The sequence below is a fragment of the Pezoporus flaviventris genome, unplaced genomic scaffold (assembly GCF_033815535.1).
Source record: "Pezoporus flaviventris isolate CSIRO_AGI_PZ_B2104156 unplaced genomic scaffold, CSIRO_AGI_Pfla_v1 ptg000002l, whole genome shotgun sequence".
NCBI lineage: Eukaryota > Metazoa > Chordata > Aves > Psittaciformes > Psittacidae > Pezoporus > Pezoporus flaviventris.
Genome location: NW_026892550.1, coordinates 81396047 through 81417619, shown reverse-complemented (window position 1 = coordinate 81417619; position 21573 = coordinate 81396047). Strand labels below are relative to the sequence as shown.

Here is a 21573-nt window from a genome sequence, read left to right as displayed (position 1 = left end):
TCTGAAACAGGATTGGCCTGTTCTTGCTGCCACTGATGTCCATGTGAGAACTGCAGAGCCTGCGTGAAGAAAGTGAAGAACACAACCCTCTGTTTATTCCTGTGGTTAGTAACTGCTGATCAAAGCAGGAAGAGATGAGGAGTCTGGTTTTCTACTAATGTGAATGCCACTGCTGTGTGGTTAGCAAATGGTTTCTGCTTAGTAGCATGAATGTGGCCAAAGAAGGAAGCAAGTGCTATATTTGCATGGCTGAGGATGATGTTCCAGCCCACATCTGCTCAGATGCACACATACTTTGCTTATTTTTTAGCCTCTAATTTCAAGAATAACCGTGTAAAGATCTTGCATTTTACTTCCACTCAGTATGGGCAGTAGCTAATCATTTTGTTTTGGTTGTGTTTAACCTCGGCCAGCAGTTCTCTTTCCATCCTGTCTTATGCCAGGATGCAAGGCTGTATGTAGGGCATTTTTCTCCTTCACAGACTTTCTCCCTGATGTGTATGGTTGTCTAGTGTTACTTTAAAGACCAATCATGATCATAAGCTCTGATTCAAATTTGTAATTAAGAACATTCATTGAGCAGCCTTGTACATGGCATAGGGTGTGCTCAGGGTACCCCCAGGTCCTGCTCTGGAGAGCCATTCTGTGTACTGCTATGCATATGGCATTGGGAGTGGATTGATGGTGAGGTCCAGTGGCTTCCCAAGAAGTTGAACTGTAAAGGACAGATGAAGGACAGATGAATGTTGGAGAAGGATTTCTTTACTCCCTCCTCTTCAGATCTCCAATATATTTTGCAACTGGGCTGGAAAAGTCACTGCCGATGGCATGCTTTCCCTCTCCCTGACTCTTTACATCCAGACTCTGAACACATCAGGACAATCAGGACTATCAGCCCTGTATGTAATGCAGCCTTTGTAGTTCAAACAGAAAATATATAATGGGATAGGAAAATATTTCCTACAGCTCACATTCTCCCTGTGAATCTGTACTTATTGATACTTCTCTGCATTGCTGAAATCTTCTTCAGATGAAGCTACAGAAAGATGAAGCCATAATGGACTGAGTACTTAATAATATTTGAAAGCTAACAATAGTATATACATGTAGTTATGTGTTTAAACGGTGGAAGTATTTCCTGGAAGACCTGTGGGCTGTGCCTTAATGGTCATTATTCAGCTGAGGTTAAGATGGCATTTGAACTCTAAACCCTTTCTTTAACAATATTAACATATATAACATAATAATATATTAAATTTAGATTACCTATTAGATCAGAAATTTCTAACATGTAGTTTCATTCCTTCTGTACCTGATAATAAACTCTGGGGGTAAGAACAACCTTTTTTTTCTTACTGTTTGTATAGCACTCAGAAAGCTGGGGCTCAGTGATACTACTGCACTATTAACACTGACAGAAAAACTGATAACTAGGAGATGGCTGCAGCCTTCTGGGAAGTAGAGCTCAGGTACAACAGACTGTCCATGTTCAGCAGAGCACATAAATGTGTGCTTAGCCTGAAGTCAAAGTGCTTTGACTATGGTTTTTAAATTAAACTCTAAGTGTATTGCAGCATGGGAGACTTTTTAATTTACTTTGAACGCTGATGTTTTGTGCTGATAACCTGAGTGTAAGTGGTTAGGCAAGAAGTTCACAGGAGACAACACACCTCCTCTTTTTAGGTCATCCTAGAAAACAAATTCCTTGGGTACCTTCTTTAGATAGCAATGAATGAATTCGAGGCTTCCTGTTCCCCCCTTCCATCAGTGACATTTTCTTGCCAAACACTGTAATGTGCATATAGCACATCTGAGCAGAGGTTTTATGTAAGTGTTCCCTCTGTAATGTCTTCCTAAATAAATAAACTACATGGCAACCCTGACACCATACAAATCAAAAAAAGAAGAGTTCTGGAAGAAATGAGTAAACAAAGAAACACTTCACCTAGACTGCTTTTTAAAAGGGTGGTTGCTGGTTCTCATTCTCATGACTTGAGGGAAAAAAGAAATAATTTGCACAAGAGCCAATACCAAAATCTCTGGGCAGAAATTCCTAGCTGTGGCCGGAATGAGATTCAAGTTTAGTAGCCACTCTATGGCTGTCACACACTGTGACTCTGTAAATATGAGAGTGGGGGAGCAATGATGGCAAAGAAGATGGAGCCGAACTGTTCTCAGTGGTACCCAGTGAAAGAGCATGAGAAAAGGGACACAAATTGAAATACAGAAAATTCCATTAAAATGTAGGGAAAAAAAAATATTATTGTGATCAACAAATTTCCCAGGAAGGCTGGGGAGTCTCCATCCTTGGAGATATTCAAACCCCATTGGATATGATCCTGAGCAGCCTGCTCTAAGCAGGCAATTTGGACTAGATGATCTCCAGAGATGCATTCCAACTGGAACTGTTCTATGAGTCTGTGAAATGATTTGCTATTTTTAAATATTGGAGGAGGAATCCTTCTTTTATTTAATAGATTTCTAATTCAGAACCTGGTATGTAGACTGGGTTACCTCCTTTGTCCAAAAGAACTGTAAAGTGTACTTTCCAACTGTTCTTTATGGTGCTCCCACTCTTTCCCTACTGGTGTTATTTCACTTTCCTAAATGATCAAATATGTAATTGGGACTGAAACCCAGGTGTGCTATTTCCAAAACAGCTTCTTAAGTACCTTGCTGTTGGATACTTTGGGATTGCTCCATTATATGTGATGCAATGAGGAATACTTCCTATGTAGCTGTGTGTTAGGTGAGTGCGCCTTCAGCTGAGAAGTGACATAGCTAAGTCCTAGAGTCAGTATGAAGGTTTAATTACTTGCCCAAAGCAAACTATATGTTCACATAGCACATAATTAAGTTGTGGGACTCTCTGTTATGCGATTTTGCTGAGTGTTGGCAGCTACTGGAAATAATAATGGAAAAAAGCTGCCATGGAGATCAGTAAATATACAGATTCCACCTTCCTGTCAGGCATTCTGGAAGTCACAAGGTGTTGTAGAGTATTTGTGGGAAGCATCATTATATGTTTTCCCTGCTCTTGTTTCTACCCTAAACATCTTCTATTGGCCACTGCCAGAGACAGAATACAGAGCTTTAGTGTGGTGTATTATAATTCCTCTTACACTCTTGGCACCAGCACTTGGTAGGAAAGGATGTGGAAGAACATCCTCATGCTAGAGTGTCCTTTGGGAGATGTAGGCTAAACTCCCTAAGAAGAGAGACAAGATCCAAACCCTGTCACAATCTTAGCTGTTGAGCTATTGGATAAAATGGAGCACTTGCAGCACATAGTTTTGATAACTGGGCTCCATAACTTTATTTCCATTCAAAGCTGCCTGGTATAATGAAACTAAATTCATGAACAGAGTATAGGGGAGTGAAGCCTTGCTTTTCTTTGTGTGTGTGTGCATACACTTTTAAAAAAACACAGTAAAATGTCACAGGTCAACTTCTGAATGACCTTGAATGTGATTTGGTTTCCACAGTTTCTGTAATCAAGATAAGAAAGTCTTAATTTTTAAGCCATAAAGTACTTCCGATAGATGCATTTTCAAGAACTTCTGATAAAAGCATTTCTTTTACTAAAAATTGCATTTAATGGATACTGTCTCACATTAGCTGAGGTTCTCGTACTTGCGTAAGCTGGAAATTGAGTTCTGCTGTGTGTTTGAATGTCCAGTGCTGGTTGTGTGTCTAGGTCTGCAATGCTGTTAATGCCATTGTGTGAATGAGAACAGAAAATGAACCCAGTGTTTATGGTCAGGGGAATTTGAAGGACTGAAGAAACACTAAAAATTGTGCCAATTTTACCACTGAAGATTACAGCCCCAAATGTGTGCAAAGCCTGGTGATGCTTCTTGGATTGGAGGGTTTAGATTTATGGAGTCTGGTTTTTGACCTGGACTTGAACTTCCTTCATGGTTAAGTTGTATGGAAATTTCCTGTTAAATTCTTAGCCCTTCATTGTCAGCTCAGAGTGGAATTGCGGTGTGATAGAGGTTCTTTTGGATAGCAAATAGTGAGAGCACGTTTCAGTCATTTTATTTGTATTAAAAATTACATTGAGCTCAATTCAGAAAGATGCTGGTTTAGGGCAGAGCAAATACAAAGAGAACAGCGGAAGAGGGGTTTGTGACTGTGGGAAAGAAAAGGAAAATCTTTTGGGAGTTGTCTCCTTTAAAAAAAAATAATCTTGAAGAGACTGAAAGAGAGCAAAGGGTCGGAAGCAGAAAAAGACCTTTAGACCCAGGATCCTCCTAATACATGGTCTGAATGTCATGCAGTTATGCTTGCTGAGAGTCAAGTGGGGCATGCTAAACAATAGAAATGTGCAAAGTCAACTTTTCAAGTTAGTGAAAAAGTTTGAATTAATTCAGCTACCTGAAAGGACTTTGATGCTACGTGTGAGTTGGAGATCTGTGGACTGATAAATCCCAATCTGTTCTTGGTGTAAGCAGGTGAGAGAAAGATCAGTTTGAGTTCTTGGTTGCTCTTTTCAGACCTTGATGATTAGAGATGTCCTCCTACATTGCTCTCTTTTTGCAATGTGATACATACATAGTAAAGCTAAGCATCAGAAGTGGATTGAGATCTCTTTTGAATCTAATACTGAAACTTCTAAGAGATAAATCAAGATCTTGGCTTTGGTCACCCCAGAGTCTTTAGTAATGTAAATCACTGACTGGTGTCTGTAAAACCTAAAGACCAGTCTGTAAAATTTTTTTCAAGATTGTTTAATAGTCATTTACCCCGCGTTCCCCCATAAAAGTCCGAGTTTCTAGTGAATAATGCAAATTAATGCAAGTATGATCGCACTATGATCACACTCTTTTCAGTAATTCTACTTCAGTGATTCTTAAATAATCCATCTCCTCTATTTGCAGCAGGAAGTTCCTTGCAATATGGCAGTATGAAGGCAGTATGAAGGTCCTTGGGTCTAAAGGGTATGGATTGTATGAGGCTCTCTAAAGAGAGCTTACGGGTTTTATTTTTACTTTGGCAGGTCTGTATATTACCAAGTGGTAGCTGAAGGAGAGTGAGTCTTCAGGGAAAAAATACCCCATTTCAATGAAGCCTGTTCCTACTGTATCCCCTGGTATCCATTATGAGTTTCTACTAGATCACACATAAATTGTTGTACTGTCTTTGTATAAGGGTGGCAGCTCATTTGCTCTTTCTCTGAATTGACATTTATAGAATTGTCACGCTGGGTCAGAACAAGGGTCCATCTAGATTAGTATCCTATCTCTGACTGAGGCAGCCACTTACAGTAAATGAAGTGAAACCTCATGAGTGTGGAATGGCTTTTCCTTTGTCGTGGTTTAAACCCAGTCAAAGAGCTTGTTCACTCACTTCCCCCCCTTCTTGCCCTCCCCCTACTCCCAGAGGGACAGAGAGGAGAATCGAAGAATGCAACTCCCACAGGTTGAGATAAGAGCAGTCCAGTAACTAAGGTATAACACAAATCACTACTGCTACCACCAATAATAATAATGATAAAGGAAATAACAAGGGAAGAGAATACAATACCTCACCACCAGCCGACTGATAACTCCCCCCCCCAGCCTGACCAAGCACCGACTCATCCCTCCTCCAACCCTGCAGACTCCCAACCCTTCTGGCTAACTCCCAGTTACATCCTGGGCATGACGTGCTGTGGTATGGAATACCTCTTTGGCTAGCTTGGGTCAGGTGTCCTGTCTCTGCTTCCTCCCGGCTTCCCCTCCTCCCTATCAGAGCATGAGGCTCACAAAGTCCTTGGCCAAACCAAAACATCCTTGTTATCAGCTCTGTTCCCGAGCTGAAAGTCAAAACACAGCACTGCACCAGCTACCAAGAAGGAGAAAAATGACTGCTACTGCTGAACCCTTTTATGTGCTTTCCCAGAACCTTGCAATCTTTGCTTTGGGACTTTCTAAGCTAGAAGTCACATCTGAACTAACCCTATCTTATAGCAGACGAAACTATTCTCCATGACTTTTTTGATTCCTTCTTGAGTTACAGTGCTTGTACAACAATAAGCAATATTTACTATTTAAAATCCATTCAAGACCTTTCTCCTATCCTGCCTCAATCATTTCTCTTTTTCAAACCGTACTCTTATTTTATGATTATGATAAGAGTATGGAAGAGCCATACTCTTAGATTCTTAGATTGGAACATGCCATAGCTCTTATCATTATAGTTATCACTTTATGGAGGTCTTCTTGAGAAAGGGCAAGCAGAATTTCATGCAAATGTTGAAACATAGGTATGCATACACTTATATGTGTGACTGAGAGAGAACCTGGGTTTTTCCCTATTGATTCTTGATTTGCTTTTTACAACCACTGCCTAGTCATCTAATGTTTCCAGAGAGCTTTTCCTCAGATGCTGAGATGTCTTTCCTGAATGTTGTTGGCTCATTTAGAGTTCATCACTGTGTGTATAGAGAGATATGTTTTGGTTTTTTTTTTTTCCCCTGTACCTTAATTTGTGAACATTGAATTCAGTCTGCCCAGAGAAATTCATTACTATGAACTCTTCCCCCAGTTCTTCGTATTATAATGATTATAATTGTTATAATGAGCGGTTTTGTGTCATCTACAGACTTTATCTTCTCACTATTCGTTTCCTTTTGCAGAGTACTTTTATGAATACGTTGAATGCTACAGGTCTCAGTATAGATCCTTAGGGTGGTACTCCAGAAACCTTCCTCTCTTGTGAAAACTCACCATGGGTCTGATAATGCTTTCGTTCATGTCCTGCTAATCACAAGAGAAGGTTCAGCTTAACATGTATCAGCTTCACTTCTTAAAGAGGTTTTAGTAAGTGGCTTTGTAGAGAGACTTTGGGAAATAAGTCTTCTTTGTCAAAACCTGATTTATAGGGATGTTGATGGGAGTTTTGTTGGCATCTTGTGAATTTTTTCTGTTTTTTCCATACTTCAAAAAAACTTTATAGGAGTGTTGTTAAAGAAGACTTTACAAAAAAAAAAATCACAATAATTATGCTACTGCTAAATAAAGTTCCAAATTTTTTATTTCTGTGCAGTGATCACCTTTATTTTCAGGAGTCATCTTTGGATTCTTCAGTAGCTGGTTTGTTACTGAAAAGCTTGGAATATTTCCTCTGATTGCCTTCCTGTGAGTATGATCAAAATGCCTCAGATTTCCTTGCCTGTGGTATTCAGAAGGGTTTTCCTGTATCAGGTTTTTTTTTTTGTTTTTGTATTGAGACTTTTTTTGCCTGCTGTGTTCTTGCTTGTTTCTAGTGGGCTGATCCAAATCCCTCTGAAAATCAGCGGACAGGCCTGAAGTCAGACCTTTGACTCCTGTTCCTCTGAGACCACTGAATCTTATCTTGAATTTTATCTTTAGATAAAAATATTTGACTTTTTTTGTAATCAGTTTGTGGGTGTATGGCTATTCTTTTAATAGCTATATTTATTTTTTTACAGGATTTCAACAAGTTTTTTGCTTCCAGTGGGAGTCTTAAATCATATTTATTTGTGTTAAGTTGATGTGCTTGTGTGTTACTGTCCTGTTGTGCCGTCTTTTTAGGGCATGCAGGCTCTGAGGAGTCCTGTGAGAGTCCAAGTAGCCATGTTTACTGACTATTTACAACATGTAAGACTTAAACATTTTTTACAAACATTGTTCTTTCACTGCCAAAGCAAGTAAGGCCTCACAAGCCATTTAAAAGAAGTGTTTATTATGTGTGTAAACTTTAGCCCCTCAGTGTACAGAAATTCCAGGCTGGAGACAAACTGAGAACTGGTTGTAAGTTTAAGCAGTGCCTATGACAGCAGACTGATGGGGTCAGAAATATCGCACCAGGGTCAAGGCAACTCCCTTAGATACTGTCATCTCCATTTCAGCGTACAATGAGCTGCTTACTCTTACTGATGAGTGACCATGTTCTTTGTGTGCCTGGACCTCCCCTGTACTTTTCCTCCATTCCTCCTCTTTTTGCCAAGAGCATTGTGGAGGAGAGAGACTTAGTAGTAGGCTGAACACTAGTTGTGTTGCCTTTCATCTCCAGCAGCCTTCTCCCCCACATCAGAAATGCTGGGTCTGGGCCTGTTTTAGCTGGTTTTGTCATTGTTCCTGAGGAGGATAATTCTTAACTTTGCCTACACTTCCGAGAAGGTTTGTGTAAGTGCCTGAATGGGCTGATAATGGTTTAAGGCTGTTGTCTGCCCTGATTGCCATTTTGGAGTTCTTCATTACTTTCGAGCCTTTGCAGGGAGAATATTTAAGGGTGAAGCCATATACAGTCTGAGATTTCCAGTTTGTAGGAAATGCTGATATTCCAAAATTAGGATTTCTTTCTGATTCATAACCAGCCTAAATGTTCTAAGACTTGTCACGAAACACTTCTCCCGGTGAGATCACTGAATTTAAGTTCTCTATTGTTTCCTTGCATGGTGCCTTTATGAGGTATGTAAATTCCTTTAAAATTTGACCCAAGGAGAAAGAGGCCATACTGGCCAAAAGCAAATGGGATCAGAAATGCAAGTGCTCAGCCACCATGCTTAGGATAGGATGTTCAGAGAGAGCAGTGACTGCCCTCCAGAGTTTTTCTTACAGCTCAGCAGCTGGAGTTCTATTTGTAGACATGTCTGAGCATGCAGACTGTGGTGTTGAAAAAAGGCACTTCAGTCCCCCAAAACTAAGACTGTGCTTCAGTGCATTTCTGAGCTGGTGCTACTGTCTTGTTGTGGTGCATAAATGGCATCTGTAAATCTGTTCCTCAGGGACTCATTCATCTACTCCAAGTGTAGAATGAAGGTGAGTGTCATCTGTTTTGTACTGAAGTCCCCATGGTGCTTGCCCAGCGCTTGTCAAAGTGGTGGAAGAATTCTGTCATGAAGGGGAGGAAAGGCAAAATTTGATAATACCTTCCACACTTAACCTCCTGTTTCCACACTGTGAAGCTAAGTAGGAGGGTGGTTTTTAGGGGACATGAATGAAAATACCAGGAGAAAGGCCATTTTTAAAGTTGCCTTTAGAAAATCCTTAAAGCAAAGGTTGTTGACCAATACACTCAGTTAGAAATGAAGGAACAAGTATTATCTCAGTAAAGTACTGGAAACTAGGCACATATCTTTATCTTAGTATAACAAGCAGTAATACAGTTTAGTATTATCATGACAGTCCTGTAAGTTTTCTGTTATTTCTTAAGTACAGCCACATTTGACTTTGGAAGACAATCTGAGAAACGCTTATAGAAATTGTTTTAAGAAATAAATGATACCCTGTAAGGTTCAGGTTCAAAGTCATTGGCTAGTGATGACCAATTATCTTCCTTGAAAGGAAATGTATATTTTTTTAAAAGTCAAGATGTTTGCCATTAGGAAATACTCTGTGAGAACTGTTTTGGTCAGCTTTTCTTTTAAATATTCAAGACTGAAAGCATTTCTGTAGAGTTTCTGAAGACATTTTTCTATGGCTTTATTCTTATGAATTAAATCAAAATGAGCGTAGGGTCTTCCTTCTCTCATCTATTCTTTCTACTGCTTGCAAGTGGAAGTGCAGCAGTCAATCTTGCCTGAGTTTCCCTGTAGCTTTAGGGACTTCATATGACCTCTATGTGCAGTCAGGGCATTTTCTGGTAACAGCTCTTGTGTGAGAGATGAGAACCTGGTGCTTTTTGCACTGTGCTGCATTCCTGAAGAGCTGTTAAAGACAGCTGTTTGGAGTTTTGTTTAGTTTAATACCAGGGGATCAAGCCTGGGAAGTAGTAGTGTAGTTCTCACTGGTGCAATTCACAGCCCCATGAAAATGTAAGGTTGTCTTTGGCTGCCGATCCCAACTGGTGGTCATCTTTTGCAAGTAAAATCTTATTACTTGTAAGAAATTTGGAGCAAACAGGCAGCTGAAACAAAGAAAACCAGAGCATTAAATGGAGCACCCGTATGCTTCATTTAAGGGTGAACCAAAACAAGTAAACCTGATGTGACTCATCCAAAATTTTGGATGAAGAACATTTTTTATTCTCCAGGAATTACACCACCTAGGAGTTGTAAACCTGACACACTGAATAGCTGAAGAGAAATCTGCTTCTTATAAACCATGCCTTGCCAGACAGAGGCTTAAGAACATTAGAAAAAAAAGAAATCTGAACAAGCACAAGGATCATATGTAGGGGCAGAGTCACTGCTGTGCTCAGAGTGAAGGGAGTGGAGTTGATTATCTGCATCTTCCCAGTAGGTAGACAGCAGATATAGTTTGCTGGAGAGGATGTGGCAGGAGCATGCTGCTCTTTGGCTCTGTTCACTGGCAAGGAGTCCATCAGAGAGCAATGCCAAGCACAGCTTAGGCACAGCAGAAGCTATATCTTTCTGTCTTCTGCACAATATTAACCTTCTAAGGCAGGAAATGCGTGTGCTGAGGGAAAGATAGCTGGGAGCTGGGATTCTTCAGTCTTCATTGACAACTGTGCTTTCTCAGCTCTGTCACAATAAGCTCTCATGTCACTTTAAAACTGCATTACTGATACTGCTGCTTTGAACTTCCCAGGGACACTGTTCACTTGGTGTATGTAAATTTGAAGAGGAAACCAATCTCTTTCTGATAAATGAGGCCAATTGTTCAGAACACTAATAATCACTATACTGCTCAGCATTAAAAAAGAGATTTTCCCTTGATTATGTTTCGATGATGCTTTCAGGTCATGAAAGAGCCTCAGTCAAATAACTCCTAGATCATCTGGAAGTGGGAAGTAGCTGAAATCTGAAAAGAATATCTTGTCTCCACCTAACATTGTAGACTCAGGTGCTGTGGAGGTGCTCAGAAGTGCACCATCATTTGTTAGATGTTTATCTGAACTGAGCTTGAACTCCCAGTCTCTGGAAGTTCCACCATGCCTGTTTCCAAGAAGAGCCTGATCTTTGCAGCTCTTTCTCACACAAGTGCTGCGGGTGAGAAGCTGTTAGGTCTTTGGCCTGACTCTCACTTTCACTGAAGTCCCTTTACACAGTTCAGGCATTCTGCTTTGGGGATGTTAAAATGAAAATAGATGACATTTAATAGCATAAATGAGAAACAGGTCCCTTGGAAAAAAAAGAAAAATGAAATTGGTCTTCCCTAAATTGTTGAGGGCTGACCTTGAAAAAGCCTGCAGTTTGCAGGCAAACTGGATTTTTTTTTTTTAAGGGAACATATACCCCAAGAGATTACCTGAGGCAAGTTATGGGCTTTTTAGCTTTCTTCTTACGAGAAATTTTTTTTCCATTGCACTTGGTACCCACATGTCTGTCTGAAAGCACTATTTATTTGTCGCAGAACTTCAAAAATACTGTTGTAATCCTCTCACCTTCTTTAGGATATCTTAAATTTATGAGATTTAAACATTTTTATATATTCTGTTTGTGTGAAACATGTTAAAGATTCCATTTGTATTTAGTTTTTTTTTTTAATGTGGGAGGCGATGTTTAAATATGTTTTGAGAAGGGGAGAGGCAAGAAAAGCTGTCATCCATCAACTGGTATTAAGTCCAACTTTGAAAGTTTGATACAAACTGAATCTGACTGTTAGTGCAGACATGATACAAATTAGCTGTGACTTTATGATACCAGCTGTTTCTCTGACAGGGTAAAAGGGCACATAACTAAAATAGCATCTTTTGTTGAAGGCAGTGTTTCCCTTTGTTAAATGTGGGAGCCTCAGGCAAGAAATCACAGTCCTTAGTTATGTGACATGTGCAGTCTACAACATATTCATGGAGCTTGGGGGGCTTTTTACTGATGTTTTTTTCAAAGACAAGATTAACATAAGTGTTCTATTTTTGCTAGTTTTGTCACCAGAAGACAAATCTCTTTCATGTTTTTGCCTCGTCTTAAAACTGAGGACAATCTAAGTGCTATTTTCTTTACAAGTATAAAGAAAATATTGAGCAGCAAAACCTGTGGCAATGCTGAAAAAAAGAAATCACAAATCTCAACATAAAATTGAATTAATTATTTTTATTAATTGATTCTATTTCAGTTTTTTTTCTTACCAGAATCTTCAGGGATTTTTATTCCTTACAAACTAAGTCGTTAACAAACTAACAGTGTTAACTGAGTATAGTTTTATTGAGTCAGCAGATTAGTCCTGAGACAGATGCAGGGGCACCAGAGCCAGCTCTCTGCAGTCACTTCTTGACTCTTGACTCATTTCTGGTGTTAGGTAGCTGTGCACAGCTTCCACACCATGTTGAGTGCCTGAGTGAAGAGGGTGCAAGGAGCCTAGGGGATAAAAAACTCAGAGTTGATGCACCTGAAGAGCTTTTCGTGGAAGCAGACAGGGGGTTCCTTTGTTACCAGAGCTCATAAAGCCCACTCATAAACTGAAATGGCTCTAAGCAAAGCCATTTGGGCAGCTTTATATTACTGTATACCTACGTCCCCACTGTCAATCTATATGACCTTAACATATCTCCTGACTATCTCAAGCAACATAAAGTTGGCTATAGCATCTAACTAAACTGAAACTGTGATTTATTAGGCAATCAAATTAATCATGCTTCTGCCACTTGACTAGAAGCCAGTAAGATTTCTAGATTTATTACATACTTCATTTGAATCAGTTGGGAATAGGGCGATCTTAAGAATGGAGTTATGTTATTAGTATATTAGTGTCTAACTAGGAGTACTACAAGGAACAACACTCAGGCTAGAAGTATTAAGACATTCAAAATCTAGGCTTAATATCTTATAAGCTTTCTTGGGTCAGTGGTTACCAGTTCCGATGCTAAAGTGAAAAAGAAAGTGTCTCAAAAGAGTTACTTTTCAGGACTGGATTGTGGGATTTTTTTTAGACAGGTGGAAGTTAGAATGACTTGATGATATTTTGGCCATGGCAGAAGTTGTCACACAAATCCTGTGTGTCTTTCTACATGGAGCAGAGAAGCCACTATAAAAGCTGCTATGTGAGATGGTAGAGATGAGAAAAATATTTGAACACAGAATTGCAGCAGACATATGAGTGAAAGGGCAGAGGTAAGAGTGTTGAAAAATGCTAACTGCTACTCATAAATTTCTTGGAATAAATTTAAAAAATAGAGTTCAAAAGGAAAGGTTAGGATGTAACAGATTTTGTGTTTTTCATGCATTAATGGCGATAATGTGAAACACAGAATAGAAATTTCTAAGCACCAGTAAATAGGTCTTGGTTGTTTCTGCTGCAAACATGCACTTTTACTATTTAGCATCTGTTTCTGAAATTATGTGATTTATTTAAAATGCTTTGCCATGATAGTTAAAGGACTAGAGAACATCTTGTTCTCATGAATGTGTAGAGTGGTACGTCAATAAACAAAGGTTCATACATGACATTCGATGGACAAAACCCAACCACAAGAAGTTCTACATTCTGAACTGTTTTTTTGTTGATGTAAAAATCCAGCTTTCTGGTTGTGGTTATGTCCCTGCAGAACTCGAGTATCTCCAAAGAGAGCTTAATGTATCCATTCCATTCATGCAGTCAGGCTGAATATGGGAGCACGTGGCTGGCTACGTGTGCTCCCATATTCCCGGCTTTTTGTGCAGACAAAGTAAAAATGTGCAGGAGATGCTGGAGTACATGTTTATCTGTAATGTGCAGTAACCATCAAGAAGAAAAAGGTCACATGGAAAACTTAAACCAGTAGCATTGCAGCAAGCAAATGATGTGTTATCAAATGTATGATAGCTGCAGAACCCATCATCACAACTGAATTTTATGGCCATAATGTCAGAACCATCATAGCCTCTTACAATACCATATTCAGAACATCTCATAATAACTCCCATAAGAGAAGGGGTGCTAGACCTCAAATCCCAGAACTTAAATTGGTCTTTTTATCTTTGAAAGTGCATTACTTTTAATGAAAAAGGCATTTTTCCTCATTTTGTTTTCTAAACTTTAGTCCAGTTGCCATATTTCCCTCCAAGATGGTTATATTCAGTGGTGAAATTATGTTGTCTCCTTTGGGTATCTGTGAGAGAGCAGGCAATATGTTGTCCTCAGCTGGGTCAGCTGCCTCACATTCCCCAAGGAGAGAAAAAATTGTGCAGTGACCGAGTTATGGTCAAATACGTGGGTACCATTTCAAGAACTCAAGGAGGCCTGGGACCACTGGATAACTCTCTTCATTCACATGGCAGATAAGAGGATATTCCTCATGTTAAGTTGCTCCAGGATTTATGGTTTATGATAAGGAAAGTCCCTTTACTTAAAGTGCTTTCTGTTTTGTAGATGCTAACCATGCATAATAACTGTGTGTTTCACGTTTTTATCCCTCTTGATGGCTCACTGCTACCCTCGTATTCCTTTGCGTCTCAACTTAACTCATAAGGGTCAGCAACCTTTTACTTTTTATGGTTATTTAGTACCACACTCTGTGACTTGTCTTTTTAGAAGGCAAAAACTCCATTCTTTGTGAGTAAAAGCAGCAAAATTTGACCTTGAAAGTGAGTAAACATTAAAAACTTGCTTCTACCAGGCAGTGGTACACTGAACATTAAGTTAGTCCTTATATAGTCTTCTTAATGGTACATATTATTCTAGTTTTCCCTCTTTTTCTTAACTTTTTTTTTTTTTTAGTCTCTTCCTTTCAGTTATTTTTTTTCTTTTTCTTCCTTCCACCCAGCCCCATGCAGAGATCTATAAGCAGTGGTCTTGTCCATAGTATGAAAGCCAGCTTGAAAACCAACCACAAAACCAACCAGATTGAGCCTTGCATCAGTTTTAAAACCTTGCTTGAGTGAGCCAGAATCTCTTTACTTAAATGTCTTAATTTTCAAGCGGTATGAATCATGCAGCAACTGCACTAGCTCTGGGTAGAATATGTTGTACATATGTTTGTTCTTTAGGCAGTAAGAAGAGAATACAGAACTGGAGGTCATTTGAGTTACAACTGCTTGGGGGGATTTTTTTTTTCTTTAAAACATTCCTTCTAACAAATGCAGTTTAAATGGGTTTGTTTATATGGCATGGAATTGGAAAGGCCCAACTAACCAGGCTTTACACAATGTGGCCTTCTTCCAAATTAATCTAAAATATTTTAATCCCTCTGGAGTTTCTTTATCCTCTGCATCTGTGCTGTAGTGTAGACACATTTTTAACATTTCTTTGAGTAAAATTACCTTTCTTTCCTTCCAACTGTACTGAGCAAGGTCAATGGAGCACTGTTATATGCTATTTAAACATCTGAGATTCATCATATATCTGCACAACAGAAAGAATCATCATAAAATGTCTAATGAATCCCGACTGCTAGCCAAGCAAGGGAATCCCCTTACGGATAATGGGTATTAGAAACAAAGAATACATCTGAAATACGGTTTTTACACTTTAGCTTTATACAATTAAAAATTAAACTTCCCCTTAAGAAGGAGGCAGGGAATGATTGTAACCCCCCGGACAATTTTGGCAAAACAAACTCTATTTGAGCCAAATCCTGCAGTTGTTCCATGAGCTAAGATGGTTGTGGAGTCTGCCTGGGAATAGGAGGTCTGCTTGCCTTGTGGGACCAGACGGGGCCTGAGAGGGAGCCTGGAGGGGCTTCTCACTCTTGGGAAGAAGATGCTCCGATTCATGGTCAAGCTCCAGAGCTGGCTGTCTCAGCCTCTGGCTATGTGCCTATACTTGGTTTTAAGGCCTCTTTGTTTTCTAGTTCAGTAGCAAGTTTATGGGACTGAACTGATTTTACTACCCAGGAACTGAAATACTGAGGGAGGCCTACGTGGTGTTCCTATTTCTATTTCCATTTTTATAAAATTATTTTCCAGGCATTTCAAAAGCCAGTGCTCCTCCTTCTGGTGCCTGTAGTTCCAATCAGTCTGAAATGTCCACAGAGATTAGATACAGCTCTGATTTGAACCTCCGAAGGAAAAATGATACGCTTGATGGCCTCTGTTCTGTGAAGGCACAAGGTTTTAACACAGGACTTTTTTTCTCATTTCTGACATCCTGCAGGGACTGCAGAGAAACAAGCTTCTCTGCCAGCCTGCTCCTTGTTCTTAATCCTAGTGTCCTCTGATTTTCCCAACTATTGTGTGCAGTGCTGGTCTCCTGCACAAGGGGCTGCAGGGCATAAATTGTGGGATGGCATACCACGATAATGGTGGTCTGAATGAAGTTGTCCACTAAAAATCAATCAACCCAGGCTGTCCCTGCTTTTGAATGAAGACCCATACCTACCCTAAACACACTTTCCCTGTCTTTTCATGTAGTCAGAGGTATTTTGGGACCATTGCAAGCCATACAGTAATGGAATAAATTCCAATTGCAGCAGGAGACCACATCAGAGGAAAAACTCATTAAGTGCCAAGGGCATTTCTTTCACTTTTCTTACTGGGACTGGAAAAAATTCCCTAAATAATACATCTGGATGTAGAGAAGTAGAGAGGGAAAAGATGAAAAACAATCCTTTAAATTCAGTAGGAGCCTACTTTGATGGCTTGTTTAATCTGCCAGCTGGCACAGTGTTGACTTCTTGCTACACATAGTTTAAGGAGACCAATGTAGTTCTTGGAACCAAGTTCATATTAAGCTGTAGAAACTTCAATATTAATAAATTGGCAGAACTGCTTTTTGGTACTTAACAGAAATCAAGAAACTGCTTAGTCATCTCCAAAGATATTCCTGTCTCCTTTTTAATGTAGATACCAAAATAATATGGATTAAAGCAGTAGTAAAGATAGTAAGTAAAGAGATCTATTTCCGATACGTGCAATCATATGTATTCCCTGGACATACGATTTGCTTTGGGCAGAATTTTTGTAATGTCATTTGTGACGCCATTTTATTTGAAAGAAATACCTTATGAGTTTGTGTCTTCCGCACTGTGGGCCAGGAGAAGAGCTGGTGCCATCTATACGTTGATTTTTATTTGCAGGGTCTTGAAAGTGGTATCAATAAGTGTTCTAGGGTATATTGCACAGGTATTTTATGTGACTTTAAGTGTTAATGCTTTGTGTGAAGGTATATGGGTGCAAACTTGAATCGCAGTGTCAGCTGTATATCTAACATTTATACTTTCTATTCCTAAATGTTAGGCTACATCAAGAAGCATGTCTTCTGTTTTCAATTACTTTCAATATTGGAAAAGCAAAGGGGCAAAAATTTAACTGCAGACCAAACTTTTATGTTTAGGGAATCCTTTAATAATATCTGAAGTGACACTTGCCAGTATTTACAAGTTGTAAAGGTTTTACTTGGTCTAGGTAAGCACTGAAAAATCTGGTTAGTTTACTTGGTTTTTATTTTCTTTGTTAATTTTAAGGGTGCAAGCTATTTTTAGTATTTTTATCTGGGATATGGGTTGTAAAAATCCTCCAAGTCTGCAAGCATTGTGGTCTGTGATTTTAGTTTGATCCTTCTCTGTACATCGTTTCCAGAGTCTACTTCTTTTTTCAGACCTCTTTTACCATTCTTGCCTCTGTTTCCTTGCCTTCCTAATGTTTTTTTCCACATATTTAATAGGGTATCCTTGCAGAGGCTGTCTCTCTAGTAATACTCCGCTCCTGTAAAGCCGTCAGATCTGGTGAATTGTGAAGCGTCCGCTATCAGGAGGCCGCAGTGCACACATGCCAGTCATAAGTGCAATTATTTCTGCTTTCTTCATTTTGAAGAAGGCATAACATTTGAAGGCTGAGTTCAACAATTTTTTTTCCAGCTAGGCCATAACTAAGGATGAGGTGTCTGAGTTATAAAGTATTATTTGCACTGTATATATAGACTGCTTTCCTATGTAGACCATTTACAAAGAGATTGGAAATTGTCCACCTTTGTCTGTCTGGTTTTGGCCAATGCTTTGTACACATACCTTGTGTACAAAGACCCTGCTCTGTGGGTTGACTGCAAAAAATTTGCTCCATATGCCTTTGGTGCCTGGAACTTAGACTGTGAGCAGCCCTGTGTGCTCTGTGTCTCATTCTGAGCTGGGTGGACCCTACATGGCAACAAGGGAGGCTGGAGGAGACCCCACAGGGGTTTTGGATCCTTACGAAAGAGGACTTAGGGAAAGGTAGCAGATAATGCATGGTGCAGAGATTTGTTTATTTTTTTTTCTTCCATTTATTTTTTGAAGGAAAATGAAACATTTTCTTTTCTGGACCACACAGACGTTGTCTGAGGCACTGTTCCCCAAAAAAATCAGACCATTTATTGGCTTGATACAGTGCTCAACTGTAAGCTTCATTTGTCACATTAATACAAAGAAAGTATGTATGTCTGTGTACTCTCAGTATTAAGTACACGGGATTCTGTCAGGCCCCACCTGTCTTGTTTAATTGACTCTGAGCCAGGCTCTGTTGTAAGTTTTGGCAGTGATGGTCCCCTGCAGGGTGAAGCAGCGCACAGTCACACACAAAGTTATGGATGTACTGATGCATTGCTGTCATGGTGTTTGCCTGCAATAAGTGTTTGTGCCTCAGTGTCTAGATAGCAGTCAGATTATTATCCAGATTATTCAACAGATCCTCTGTGCAAGTCTCTTGAGAGAAGCTGGCAATATATTAATCTTGCTATGTGAGGTTTTATGCTGGTTCATGCACAGCATGTGAGTGTGTCATCTTACCTACTGTTTTTTTTGTTGTAAGAAAGCCTTACTACTGTTGGGTCTTCTGGTTTGGTGACGTTGTGTTTAGTGTTTCCTTACTTTCACTTAAACTCAGCATCATGTAGGGTCTATGACAGAAACTTCAAATATGCAAATGGCTTGGGGAGCATCTATTTTGCAGTACCCTATTTAAGCTGTCCTGTTAAAGGCTTCACAGTTTTGCTGCCATGCTGTACCTCTTTGAAGCTGGTGCTGACCCCATGCTTCAATTTTCAACCAAAATGACACAGAATTGCTGCTCATTAGAGATAAATTGATATAGCTACTTGGCAAAAACCAATCTGGGTTTCATTTGTAAAAGTGACTTTCAAAGTGTGAGCTGGAAAAACCCCGTAGAATTTTCTGCAGCTGGATCCTTTCCGGATGGAATTCCACACAATTCCATGGTTCTCTGCCATTGAATAACTGGACTTTCAGCTGCAGTGTATCTGTCACGGTGACGTGCATTGCGTTTGTGCAAAGAAAGCATACAGATACTGGGGGGGAAGATGAGTTAATTGAAGTTCAGGAGCAAAAGGCGAGACCTTGAAAATTTGTCATTGATTTCTTCTGAGGAACTGGTTGGATTCAAAATACTTGGTGTCTCTCAGGGCAGAACTAGTAAAATCAGCAAACCAAAGACTTTAGGGGTGTGTCTTTTTGTAGTGTTAATGTTTTCTTTAAAGATGCAGGGATGACAACTTAAACTTGGTATTGCTGCTTATTGCTGGTTCAGTAGAGCAAGCAAGAGACCCCTCAATTCTCATTAGAGTTTTGTGATGCTTAGCAGTAGGCAGAGCTGAATCCTAGGGCTGCATGTTTTAACAGGAAAAGAAACAGGGTTGAAAATACAAAAAAGAAGGCAGAGTAAGCTGGCTGCATTGTATCTTTATATTATTTTCTATTACTTTTTTATGACTGACTATGTAGCTTAATATATCATGATTCTGTATTTTGAAATGCATTCCAGAAAACATGTGGAGTTTGAAGTCTGGCTAAGTGAATGTTTCTGTTGGAGCCTTACCTTAGACTTGCTTGTACATTTCATTATTTTTAATGGCATTACCTTAGCTTTTTAATTCAAGACCTGGGTAATACATAGAATAAGTGTGAATAGGGTGATAAAATATTCATAAAACCTAATTGGAAACAAATAAGTTCAGACAACATATTGTTGAAATATTTCATGTAAGAGTGAAGGTCAGTAGGGGTGGTGAACTGAAAGAAGGTATATCTAGATGAGTTATTAGGAAGAATTTCTTCACTATGAGGGAGGTGAGGCACTAGGAACAGGTTGCCCAGAGAAGCTGTGGATACCCGCTCCCTGTAAGTGTTCAAGGCCAGGCTGGATTGGGCTTTTAACAACCTGGTCTAGTGGAAGGTGTCCCTGCCCATGGCAGAGGGTTTGAACTAGATGATCTTTTGATTCAAAACCCAACCGGTCTATGATTTATAGGGAAAGAGGAAATACATTCTCCTCTTTAATATGTCTTGATCATCTGAGCCGGGCCTAATCTGTTTCTTAGTGATGTTTGTCCGTCCTTTTCTATTGTTAAGAAACAAACAGCTCCTGACTGGAAGGTGGTGGCATGGGCACTGATTTTCTCCACTGAGATTTCAGCAAGAGATGAAGCTGGCCAACAGCCAGGGCACAAATTTGTGACAAACGTGCAGGTGCAATGAATGCATGATAGGAGCATTCTTCTGATTAGATTAACATGATGAAGCTGAAGGTAGTCACTGGTAGAAGCATGTAAGAGAGAAGGGAAACTACAAGCCAGCTTCCCAGTGTTTGGATGCAGAGAAAACGTGAATACAAGTCAGTGTTTATTTTGGGACTGAGTACTTTTACAAAATGTTTTGTGGACTACAAAATCCCTTAGATTTCAGTGTTTTGAGATGGGGACCTCATTGTCATTACCTGGGATATTTTCACTTATGATTAAACAATAGTACAGAGCAATGCAATTTTCATCTGCCCTTTGTTTCTATGACAAAGGCTAAGTATTACATCATTGTTGATGATATGAGTAAAAATAATTTGTTTCTCACAAGTAAGCATTGCAGGAGTGAAAGAAATTCTGCCTTTGCATATGCGTGCACAAAGGTATGAGAAGAGGAAGTAGCCTATATTGGCATAATCTGAGATCAAACCGGTTTCTGACATGCAGGGTGAGCTCACTTATCCTTCTTAGTGTATATTAGATGAATTTAGCCTGTGAGGGTGGAATCCAGTCCTGATTGAAGTCTCTGGGAATTCTGCCAGGGATTCCAACAGGACCAGGATTTCAACTCTATTCTGTATATGAAAAATATTTCAGTATCTTCTGATCTTTGGGGAGAACATATTTGAAATATTTCAGAGGACACTTGAAGAAGAGAGTCAAGGGTCAATCCTTCTAACATGAGAACCAGTAGCTGTGCCAGCAGTTTCCAGCTATGTCTTGTTTCTTCCTTTGACTGCTAATGGGAAATGATAGACAAATGTCATAGAGATCAGGGGTGGAACCAGTATATGCAAATCCAAGTATCAAGAAAAAGCTCTGCCTGGCCCTTATGTCTATGTGCAGTAGGAGGAAGATGAGGAAGGAAATGGGAAGAGTGGAAATGGCATACCCACACTCAGCCTTGCCATGGGAATGGGGACTTTCCATTACAGTTGACTAGCTCTGCAATGATAGGTTCTACTGCTGCATGCTTGGGCGTGTATTGCAGTGTTAGCAGCAGCATGCTAAAAGTTTTCTGACACTTCTGGGATGGTGTAGCTCTGTAATGCTTCTTCCTCAGTGCTAAATTAGATCATGGATCCAGGAGATGGACCTGAGCAGGTATCTAAAGCCATGGATCTTCTAGTTGCAGACCCATGGAATGAACACTGTGACAGGGACAATGTCCTATAAAAAGCTCCTGGTCAACACTTCCATGTGTTCGCCCTACAGCAGCACGACCTGACACCCTGCAAGGACATGTGTGGCACTCATTGTGGTAACCTGTGCTGTAGCTGGGGTGAGTGAAGCCTGTTCA

General features: G+C 39.7%; 1 protein-coding gene across 11 annotated transcripts in view; it reads left to right on the top strand.

Moving 5' to 3' along the window:
* CALD1 (caldesmon 1) overlaps nt 1-21573 on the top strand; it is a 253249-nt gene that overhangs the window by 131070 nt on the left and 100606 nt on the right. For 9 of the 11 annotated variants that reach the window (XM_061444728.1, XM_061444734.1, XM_061444724.1 and 6 more), the window contains one exon: nt 7033-7124. The exons of 1 other annotated variant lie outside the window; for it this stretch is intronic. The gene's annotated coding sequence lies outside the window, so the exon portion shown is untranslated. Of the gene's footprint in view, nt 1-7032; nt 7125-12812; nt 12965-21573 lie in introns of those variants that run through there. One more of the 11 variants, XM_061444729.1, reaches the window with a different exon arrangement.